The 11,917-nt window shown below is 49.2% G+C and overlaps 1 pseudogene; it reads right to left on the reverse strand.

The window, feature by feature from the left end:
* Window positions 1-2,375: 2,375 nt before the first annotated feature.
* LOC147983840 (MEIOTIC F-BOX protein MOF-like) lies at window positions 2,376-5,008 on the reverse strand (annotated as a pseudogene).
* Between the last annotated feature and the right edge of the window lie 6,909 nt (window positions 5,009-11,917).

Genomic DNA, 11,917 nt, shown 5'->3' on the forward strand with positions numbered 1-11,917 from the left:
CTTCTGGTGTCGATAGACCAAGATATTTTCTATCAAAGGTCGAAGCTTACACTTCCAATACCGGTTTAATGTCCTCTCTGGTTTGACTCGAACGTTGTTCATTAAAGAGGATCGCGCAATTGCTCGAATTGAGAAGCTGACCGGTGCACCCTGGAACACTTGGAGGACATTTTTAACCGTAACAACTTGGTCCGCTGAGGCTTTAAAAATAGCATATTGTCATCCGCGAAGAGGAGGTTTGAGACACCCTGGCTATTGCGAGCCACCTTGATCTGTGTGATCCTTCCACCAACCACCTACTTGTTAAGAAAATTAACCAGACCATTTTCCACAAAGAGAAATAGGTATGAGCTGAGTAGATCACCTTGACAAAGACCCCTCGTTGGCTTGAAATAATCTGGGTATTCTCCATTACGCTTAACAAAGAATCTAACAGATGGCACACATTGCATGGCCCACTATGTCCATCTCTGGCCGAATCCAATCTTTTCTAAAGCCTCCTTCAGAAATCTCCAACCAACCATGTCATATGCTTTGGCGAGGTCAAGTTTGTAGGCACAATGAGTATCTCGTGGGTTTTTGCTACGCTGAATTTTATGGAAACACTCAAACACGATGATGGCGTTATGATCCTTCTCCTAGGAACAAATGCACTATACGTGTCTGCAATTATCTCATCCAGGAAGGCCCTAAGTCTATTGACCGAACGCTTGGAGAGAACTTTGTAAATCACATTGCATATGCTTATAGGGCAGAAGTCCTTCGTCGTCTGAGGATTATTACCTTTGATATGAGGAGTATCACCATGTCGTTTATTCCTTCAATCATTAGACCGATGTAAAAAAATGCAGAACAACATTCACCACATCCGCTCTCAAAATTGCCTAGTTCCTTTGGAAGAAACGAGCCAGGAAACCATCCGGACCGGGGGCTTTTAGAGGGCCTATTTGAAATAGGGCGTCACTGATCTCCTCAGCTATGAACAATTTGGTCAATTCGGTGTTAATATCCTTAATTACGAGTGTGGGCATAAGAACAATAAGCTCATGGGGGATCACATCATCATCCTTTGCATATAATCCCTTGACGAAATCTGTAGCAAGCTCCTAGACACCCTCTTTTTCCTCGATCATTTACCCTCTTCGTGTTTTAATCTTGTAATGGCATTATTATTTTTCCTCCATGAGGCTTTCCTTTGGAAATACTTAGTGTTCTGTGTTCCTATCCCCTTCTTTTAGTTCCATAACTCTTGAGCGTTGTCTCTACATCATCTCTTCTCCGAGCAAGAGCTCGTCCAATTCTTTAGATAGATTTTTTACTTGATTTTGCCGATCAACCAAGTAGGTGGGCTTCCAAAGAACACTCAATCTTTTTCTTATCTTCGCTGTTTATTTCATTACCGAACCAAAATCTTTATTTTCCCAACTTCTACTGCATGGTTAATAATTTTGATCCTACCTCCAAGAGAGTACCGATTGTACATTTCTTCTTCCAAGAAGCTTCAACTGAGTTCTTAAGCGTGTCCACCCTTTCCCACATATATCATACCGAAACATGGGCTTAAAATAACCACACATATTCCAGTTCGTTGGCTAACTTCCCAAGACGTAAATTTCTCTAGGTATTTGGTTCAGTGTCTTCTAAAAGGGTATATGGTTCAGTATATCTTATAAAAGGTCGATTAGCATAGGTTTAAGTACAGGGTACTTGTGTGTGATTTTGGTCTTTTTTTACAAGATTGTTATTTTTAATAGACAAAGGTAGATTGTGGTTTCAATAGACCTAAATTTTACTATGAACGTGGTGTGTGACACGCTTTTCATGTCAAGCCATTTCTATTGTCATGTTTTAAAGTGGAATCTCTCTCCTTTGGTTTAGTCATGTAATGTTGTCATGTTCTTAAGTGAAAACTCTCATTTGGTGTCCTACTCTGAGAATATTCCAACAATATGAGCCTTACATCATCATACGCAAAATCAGACTACTCCCTCCCTCTCACAGTTTACAGGGCGTGCACGTACCCTTAGGTCGTCAATTACCAACCTAATACAAGTCATATATTACAAAAAATATACCAATATAAACTTCAGATGTTCTATTTTAAAAGGTATAATTTTTGTGTTATATAGTTTATATTAGGGTGATAAAATTGACAACCTAGGTATACACATAGAACTTGTAAACTGTGATGGAGGGAGTATCAGAGTCGGCGTTCCACAGCAAGTTTTTTTGGAGGGGTATGCATACATTAATTCAACAGCGAGTTCAGATGAACAAAAATAGCGTCTGCGACTAGTGTCATAGAATTTTGTACAGCTTAATCCAAGGATAAACCATCTCACAAGCAACTGGAATGAAAAGGGTACAAACCAAACCTAATTCCTTCCTCCGAATTTGGTAACTTGGATCATGGTAGTTGCCGGCAGTTTACCAAACATCATGGACGTCAAGAGCTTGTTTGTTTGCTGCGCGTCTGCGCCTCCACACTCATCGTCCCCATCTTTGTCGCCCTCGATGATTTCCACCGATTTTAGGTTGGGGGTGAGGGATATGGTCTGAGGTAGCTCCATCATTGAACTGTTTGGGAACTCATGGCACTGTAAGCAAGAAGAACAATTATTAGGAGGAAATTAAAATTTCTGAGAAAGCGGGATTAATTGAGCGGGTGTACCTGGCAGTTCTTTAGAGTGAGCTTCTCTAGGGCTGGAGCATTATGCAGAAAACGCCAGAGCGTCTGAGCATCGCCGCCCATCTCGGAATCCTCAAGGACCAAGGTCCTCATGCTGCGAAACACCGGTAACCCGTGGTGCTCCTCGTCGAGCATCGCCTGCAACATTGGTGACGCGGGAACTTGTCCTTGGCCAGTGGCGGCATCGCCGGCTGATATGGAAAGAACAATGGTCCAGGTGGTGGAACAACATATGGGTGCAGCATCTCCGGCGGATACGGATACGGAAAGAATTGAGGTGGAGCATGAGGTATAGGTTGTTCAACTACTGTCTGCATCGCATTGCATATACAGTTAATAAATCAGACATTTATGCACAGTAAAAGTAAAACAGAAATTAATTATACTGATTGAGCAAGAACGAGGGCAGTATAGATCGAGCACCATGTTGCCAAAGCCGTGCAGCTTCAGGGGGAGTCCGCTTCAGGGTGCACACATGGGACAGAGAGCCGATGAAGTTGCACAGAGCCCTGAGCAGATCCCTGTCCTGCTGACGGTAGTAGCCGCCCCCCAATTTGTACCGGAGATCAGGCGTCCCTACCAGGCGGACGGATGCTTGGACGAGGCAAGGCGCCTCCTCGAGGACGACGGCGAAGGAGATGAGGCGCCGGAAGTTAACGGCGAGGTGCAGCGACGCGAGTCGAGGGGCGGCGATGGTGAAGCTCAGGCTCTCGCTGTTGTGGGTGGAGGATTCGACCACGAGGTTTTTGAGCGTGCCGGACGCGATCCTTAGCAATGCTGATAACCTGGTGCCCGTGATCTGAAGGTCTTCCAGCACGGGGAGCCCGGAGACGAGGTGCTCTGCGAAATCACGGTGGAGGGTCACCGGGTGGAGGCGCAGGCTCGTGAGGCGGGGGGAGGCTAGAGGGGGCAGCTTGACGGGGCCGCGCACGTCGAGCGCCGCCGGGGAGCACTCGAGGCCGCGACGCACCCACCTCGTGTACGTGGTCACGAAGATATCGTCGCTGTATCCGTAGTTCCGTACATCGACGGGACGCTCAACCACAACGGAGGGAGGCGCAGCCGCAGGGTTTGCAGGGGCGCAGCGCCGGCGCTCGGAATCCGATGGACCAGAAGGCTGTCGGCGAAATCCTCGAAGTCGGCGAACTCATCTGGCTCCTTCCCGTAGTCAGCGCGAAAACATGTTTTAGAGCCTATGCATCCGGTTACTTCTTATCCAACCACTCATTCCTGCATCATGATTCAAGCAAATAATTTTCTCTTTTTTGTTTCTCTCATATAGAACATGTATTTATACTTCAACTTTGCAGCACAACAAAGCTTTCTATGTAGAATGTGGGATAAAACTTACATATTTTTTGGTCCAACATAAATATACAAAATGAGATTTGTTTGATTAAAAAAATCTTATTTTTCATATTTATGTCGGACAAAAAATCTGAAAGTTTTATCTCACATTCTAGTTACAAAGTTATGTTGTACTGCAAAGTTTGAAGTTCAACACATGTTTTATATGAGAGGAATAAAAAAGAGAAAATTCCATGTAATAAGGAGTTGTGTAGCACAGATCTCAAAGCAACATTGGAGTGCTAGGATAGTGAGGCCCGGGTGCATAAGCTCACAACGAAAACATGTTTTAGAGCCTATGCACCCGGGTACTCCTTATCCAACCACTTATTCCTGCATCACGATTCGTGCAAATAATTTTCTCTTTTTTGTTTCTCTCATATAGAACATGTATTTATACTTCAACTTTGCAGCACAACAAAGCTTTCTATGTAGAATGTGGGATAAAACTTACAGATTTTTTGGTCCAACATAAATATACAAAATGAGATTTATTTGATAAAAAAAATCTTATTTTTCATATTTATGTCGGACAAAAAAATCTAAAAGTTTTATCTCACATTCTAGTTACAAAGTTATGTTGTACTGTAAAGTTTGAAGTTCAAGACATGTTTTATATGAGAGAAACAAAAGAAAAAATTCCATGTAATAAGGTAGTTGTGTAGCACAGATCTCAAAACAACATTGGAGTGTTAGAATAATGAGGCCCGGATGCATAAGCTCACAAAATCTGCATATCAGTGGCCACAGGCTGGGACGTATAGTCACATCGGGGCGGAACTCGCCGATGTCGACGTCGAGGCACGGGGACGTGGGCCAGAGGCGCTGCCACCGCCGCGATAGCACGCACGTCTGAACGACCTGCCGGGCCTTGAGGCACGACAGGATGTCATGGAGGAGGCAGTCCGGCAGGTCGCTCAGCCGGTCGTCGAAGCCGCCGCCGGCACGCTTGGCCTTCCTCGAGACTTGCATGCTGATGGATGGATCTCCGGTTTGGTGCGCGTCCCTGGTTTTACGGATCAATCAATCTAAGGAGACGTAGTTCGGTCGTGGAGTGCGGAACTCGGCTACCTTTACGCGGTTTGTTGCTTCGTTGATTTCTTTGGATGTTTACGAGCCTTGTGTCTGTGTGTTGGATCCAGATTCTCTAACCAGTTATACATCTGTAAACCCAACTACTAAGAATGCTTTGTGCGTCAAGTCTTCGTGGCGACGGGGATATCCAAAGTGAAGTAGGGTTTAGCCGGCCCGCCGCCGGCCGCCTCTGTGGCGGCGTCGTGGGTGCCGGCGTCTCTTTCCCAGGACGGCGCCGGGAGGTGCCGTAGCTAGTCTAGCGTTCTCAGCTAGGGTTTCGGCTATGCTAATGGGCGGCAACAAGTTTATGGACGGTGCTAGCTCTGCATTGACTTCAAAGACTTAAACAAGGCCTGCCCTAAGGATTCCTTCCCCTTGCCCCACATAGATCAAATCATCGACGCCATTATCGGACACGACTCACTATACTTCCTCGAAGCATACTTCGGATATCACCGGATAAAGATGAAAGAGTCCGACTAAGCTGCAACCGCGTTCATCACCCCTTACGGGCCATTCTGCTTTAACACGATGCCTTTCGGGTTAAAGAACGCGGGAGCCATGTACCAACGTCAAACATGTCTGAAAAACCAAATCGGCACAAAAGTGGAGGCATACGTAGACAACGTGATTGGTAAAACCAAAAACGTCGATCAACTAGTGGATCACCTTCGCTTAACCTTCAAAAATTTACAGGCGCGCCACCACGCCTGCGGGTCGTCGTCCGCGGCCGCTTCGTCCTGCTCGGCCGATTTGCTCCCCGCCGCCGCCCCAACGCGGTTTGAGGACTTCCCGGACCCCCCTCCACTGCGGCCGCCGAGGATGACCTATTTGGGTGTTTGGCAGTGTTCGTGGGGGACGTGGGTGGCCGAAATCACCAACTACGAGACCCACAAGCGGATATGGGTCGACTCCTTCCACACCACCGAGCTCGCGGCCATGGAATACGACCGATGGCAGGTCCATTTGCACGGCGCCGATGCGAGGCTCAACTTTCCCATTGGCGCGCGGCCGGTCGAGCTCATCCTGCCGGAGTTGGGGTGGTGTCCGCTCGGATGGCGCAGGAGGACCGGGAGGCGAGGGAGTGCCTCGAGGCCGAGGGCGTCACCGAGGCCTACATGGACGAGCTCCGCCGGCAGTACCTGGAGCTAGTGGAGGCGGAGCAGGCGATCTTCGCCGTCAATGACGACAATTATCGCCATCTACGATAACGAGGGTGACGAGGTGGGCGGCAATGACGAGATCGATGTTGAGGAGTGGCGGAGCGTCTTCCCTGACAATGATGACGACGACGGCACCGGCCCGGACCTGGCTCTCATCAACGGCAGACTCACCTAGAAGGATTGGCTCGACCTCCACTTCGGCCGCAAGTAGTTTAAAGTTTAGTTGTAGTTTAATAAACAGAGGTAGATTGTGGTTTCAGTAGACCTAAATTGCATGAACGTGATGTGTGACACGCTTTTCATGTCAAGCCATTTTTATTGTCATGTTCTAAAGTGGAATCTCTCTCCTATGGTTCAGTCATGCATGTATGTTGTCATGTTCTTAAGTGAAAACTCTCCTTTGGTGTCCTACTGTGAGAATATTCCAACAATACGAGCCTTACATCATCATACGCAAAATCAGACTATCAAAGTCTGCGTTCAACAGCATTTTCTTTGCAGAAATTAAGTCAACAGCGAGTTCAGATAGAACAAAAATAGCGTCTGCCACCAGTGTCACAGAATTCTGTACAGCTTAAAATTCATGGATAAATCATCTCACAGGCAACTGAAATGAAAAGGATACAAGCCAAACCTAATCCCCTCAAAAATCTCTACTCCTAATGAAGGAGTTGGTAGCCTGGTACAGTCTTTTTTCGTCTGGTTTTATTTTGTCCCACCTCTCACCACCCCTTCCGCTGGTTTTCTCCCTCCCGTTAGAAAACCAAATTCCATTAAGGTGATCTTGTTTCGTGCTTGCTTTGACAGGTACTGATTCAATTCAATTACATAAATAACAAGTAATTAAGAATTCAGAAATCACATCATATATGTGAGATTACCTTCCTAAAAGATAGACATAAGATATTTCTTGATAACCTTCCAAAACAAAATCAGATATTCCCGCATAACAAATCACTACTCCGACACACTATGCCATTTATTATTATCTCTACTAGTAATTGTCCATCACAAGTTTTCTAATACAACAAAAAATAACATATCTTGTTTATATGGGCGTATGATCAACAGGCTTCCAGCGACATAGCCGAGCACCGCTTGCCAACATGGACAACGACCACGATGAGCTCGCGACATGGGTGATCTAGTGTTGGTGTCAAAACCGGCGGATCTCGGGTAAGGGGTCTCAAACTGTGCGTCTAGGCCGGATGGTAATAGGAGGCAAGGGACACGAAGTTTTACCCAGGTTCGGGCCCTCTTGATGGAGGTAAAACCCTACGTCCTGCTTGATTAATATTAATGATATGGGTAGTACAAGAGTAGATCTACCACGAGATCGGAGAGGCTAAAACCCTAGAAGCTAGCCTATGGTATGATTGTTGTTCTGTCTATTGTCCTACGGACTAAAACCCTCCGGTTTATATAGACACCCGAGAGGGTTAGGGTTACACAAAGTCGGTTACAATGGTAGGAGATCTGCATATCCGTATCGCCAAGCTTGCCTTCCACGCCAAGGAAAGTCCCTTCCGGACACGGGACGAAGTCTTCAATCTTGTATCTTCATAGTCCAGGAGTCCGGCCATCCGTACACCCCCTAATCCAGGACTCCCTCAGTAGCCCCTGAACTAGGCTTCAATGACGACGAGTCCGGCGCGCAGATTGTCTTCGGCATTGCAAGGCGGGTTCCTTCTCCAAGTACTTCATAGAAACTTTTGAACACAAAGATAGTGTCCGGCTCTGCAAAATAAGTTTCCACATATTGCCATAGAGAGAATAATATTTACACAAATTTAATCTGCTGACGTATTCCGTAGTGTGACGCACCACGGCCAAGCCTTTATTCGAATCGTTTTACTATCCCACCCCAGCGCGTCATGCGAGGCGGTTTCCTTGGCATGTCTTGTTAAAGCAGAGATCGTGTCCCCTTATTCCGGGATTCTCATCAATATGGGTGTGGATAACCCAACCGCGCCATTGATTACGGCGCTTGGAGATAAGCGAGTTTTACCAGGCTGGTGGGGACACGTAGTTGCGTCCACCCATATAAGGGGATAAGGATCCACCTTTTCACCTACGCCTTCTTCCTCCTTTGCCTATCCATTTTCGCGCACTCGAGCTCTAGCGCCCAAGTCCGCACTCCCCACCTCAACCTTCTCCAGCCATGTCCGGAGCGGGAGGCAAGTGGATGGTCTCCTCCGTTACGGAGGAACACATCAAAAGACTAAGGAAGGCCGGATACTTGTCTAATGACATCGCGCACCGGCTTCCCGAAGAGGGGCAGCTCATCCCCACCCCTAGGCCCCATGAGAGGGTGGTGTTCCTCCCCCATTTCCTCCGCGGACTGGGCTTCCCTCTCCACCCATTTGTCTGGAGGCTCATATTCTACTATGGCCTGGATTTCCACGATCTGGCCCCGAACTTTGTCCTCAACATCTCGGCGTTTATCGTCGTGTGCGAGGCTTTCCTCCGCATCCGCCCCCATTTCGGCCTATGGCTTAAGACTTTCAATGTCAAGCCGAAGGTGGTGCGCGGCAACCAGGCAGAGTGCGGAGGCGCCATGGTGGGCAAGATGCCCAACGTCTTATGGCTCGTGGGCTCCTTTGTGGAGACCCTGAAGGGTGGAAATCGGGATGGTTTTACATCACCGAGCCGCGCGACCCTGAATGGGTCGCAGCCCCCGAGTTCCGATCCGGACCCCCTACGCGGCTTACCTCCTGGAAGGAGACGGGCCTGTCGTGGGGTAAAAAAGGAGAGCTGACCGGACTCCAAACATGCGTCCAAACCCTGGTGGACAAGAAGCTCAAACTTGTCAACGTAGTCCAGGTTATGCTCATCTGCTGGATCCTCCCGTGTCAACAACGGGCTTTCAACCTGTGGGAGTTCGACCCGGCGCGGCACCGAACTCTGAGCAGGCTCTTCGACACGACGACGAAGATGCCTGGAAGGTGCTTTTCAAGGGCGCCGAGGCCCCCGCATTCGCTACCGAGGATCGCAGATTCAGTACGCAGCGTCACGCTCATGCGGTAAGCTGTTTTTACCTTTGAAAGGGTATCAGTTTTTCATAGTTTGACTCCATGCGGGATCTAAGCTCCCTTACCTTTGACAAGATTGGCAGGAGACTTCCGGACAGATCAACTGTCCGGCTCCTTTGCCCGAAGGCCCAACGGACGCTCGTTTGGCGAAGCTGCTGGTCCCGGCACCCTATGTGGTGCCGGAGAAGAAGGCCCAAAAGAAGGCCACGAGGACTCGAAAGAGTGCCCGGCGCCCGGAGGTGTCGGATTCATCATCCGACGACTCCAAGACGCACTCCTCCCACGAAGACGAGGAGGAGGAAGAAGAGACCTCTCCCCTCCAGCGGGGGAAGGGAAGAAAAGGAAGGCCGCCCCAACTGGGGAGGCCGAAGGGTCCAAGAAGGGGAAAACCCTTCCTCCGGACTACTCCACCAACGCCGACGACGGCGAAGAGGAGTGGCCGCTCAGGGCCAAGCCCCTGGCGAAATCGTAAGTATCCGGATACCAGAGTAATTCATAGTATTCTTTTATTGCACAACTTTCCCTTATGTCGAATATGATTATGCAGCCCACCCAAAGACCGGCTCGACGCGTCGTCGAGCGGTTCACTGGACTCGTCGGATGTGAATTCGCTTCCGACGGCTTCCTCCCCCCGCCCTACGGACGACGCCGAAGTGTTGTCCAAACAGGTTCCAAGCCGGGAGGAGGTGGTCCTGGAGGCGCCGCAAGGCGACCTCCCGGACTCCAGGAGTAAATGGGATAAAACCATCCCAGGGCTCCAAGTCCGGCTCTAGGCCGGACACCGCTCCAGAACCTTCAAAGGTTCCAGAGTCCGGCGGGCGACCTCCTTCCAAGAGGAGCAAGCCCTCCGTGCCGGTGACCCCCGTCCAACCGGAGGCACCAGACAGTCTGTTGGAGGCGCTCAAAGGCGCCTCCATCAACGAGGAGCACCACACCATTATGAGTGCGGTGGTCCAGAAGGTTCAGTCCGCCATGAGCGGACTGACTGAAGCTTGTACTAGCCTTTTAACAGGCTTTGAGGTAAGTAAAGAATGTGTAAATAATATTAGCACATAGACAGTAGCCCCTGATGCTCTGTTTGGCGTTCGGGAAGAAAAGCCGAATAGAGGATCAAATAAAATTCGCAGGAGTCTAACAAAAAGGAGTCAATATGCGTATGCAGGCTTCTCTGCTGGCGTCCGCCGCACTGACTGCGGAAGTGGACAAGCTAAAGCAGAACCTCGAGCAGTCCAAGCAAGAGCTCGGGCGTGCCAAGAAGCAGCTCGAGGACAAGGAAGGTAAGAAATACCTTGTTTAAATATATATATATATATATATATATATATAAAAGGTGCAATTGCAAAAAATGACAGGATTATCGGGGCTATTGTAGGGGCCACGTCGGAGGTGGCGACCCTTAAGCAAGCACTAGTCGAGGCCGAGAAGAGGGCGGCCACGGAGCGCACCGAGCGGGAGAAGTATGAGGCCCAGGTTGGCAAGGTGCAGCAAGAGCTCCAGGCTCTCATGAAAAAACATGAGAGTTTGGAGCTTGACTCGAAGACGCGAGTGTCCGAGCTTGCGATGGCTATTGAAAATGCCAAGTCTGCCAAGGCCGAATCCCAGAAGACCCTCCAGGAGTTGGATGCGGTGAAAAAGATAGCGGCGGGTAAGGCATTCTTTATGCAAAGCAAACACATAAGCGTGAGTTACTTGTTACTTACCCGAATCCGGAGCTCTCCAGGAGCGTTTGCAGATCTTCCCCATAGCGTGTCTGATGCCGCCGCATTCTATCGAGCTGAGGAGGGCAGCTCGACAGAGAAGGTGTTCTGGTCTCAGTATGCTGAGGCCGGACATCCCGTGCCCCTGAGCGACCAGCTGAAGCAACTGGTCGAGCTCCACAAGGTGGCCGAACAGGCCATGAAGGGCCTCATAGTTCGGCTGTGGCCTAGAGAGGCTCTGCCTGGGAGCTATTTCGGGCTGGTGTGGCGGCTGGTGGGGGCCTGTCCAAGGCTCGAAGTCATCAAGCGCTCTGTCTGCATTGAAGGTGCCCGTAGGGCCCTTGCCCGTGCTAAGGTGCACTGGGGCAAGCTGGATGCTGAGAAGCTTGTGAAGGACGGGCCACCGCCGGGGAAAGAGCATCGCAAGCCCGAGAATTATTATACGGATGTTCTGAAGGGTGCCCGCCTTGTGGCGGATGAATGTTCCAGGGATGTAATATTTGAGTAAAACTCGCTTGTTTTGTCCTGTGCACTGAAAACTTGTTCATATGCGCTAAGCAATGCTGTTGGAATTTAAAATATTACCTTCTGTGCGGCTGTTTATCAATTCCGAGAGATGGCGAGTCGTCGGCTTCTGCCCCCGTGCCGCTAGTGCTGGGGTGTTCGGGGATAAACCCGAGCGCTCTTTTCCCCATGTTTGGGTCCTTCGAGGGAGGCACTCAGCACAACGAACAAGGCAATCAGACTATAATGCGTGAACACTCTCACTTAGCCATAGAATTCTATAATTTTAAATTTCGGCGAAGCCCCTGGTATTCGGAAGACCGAGTTCGGGGTGCTATCCACGCCTTGGCCGGACAGAGACGACTCCTCGCTCTAAGCGGCATAAGTCTTTAAGGACTCGAAAAACCTCTC

This window comes from Triticum urartu, chromosome 2A, assembly GCF_056163025.1.
Source record: "Triticum urartu cultivar PI428250 chromosome 2A, HENAU_Tu73, whole genome shotgun sequence".
In the NCBI taxonomy this organism is placed as follows: domain Eukaryota; kingdom Viridiplantae; phylum Streptophyta; class Magnoliopsida; order Poales; family Poaceae; genus Triticum; species Triticum urartu.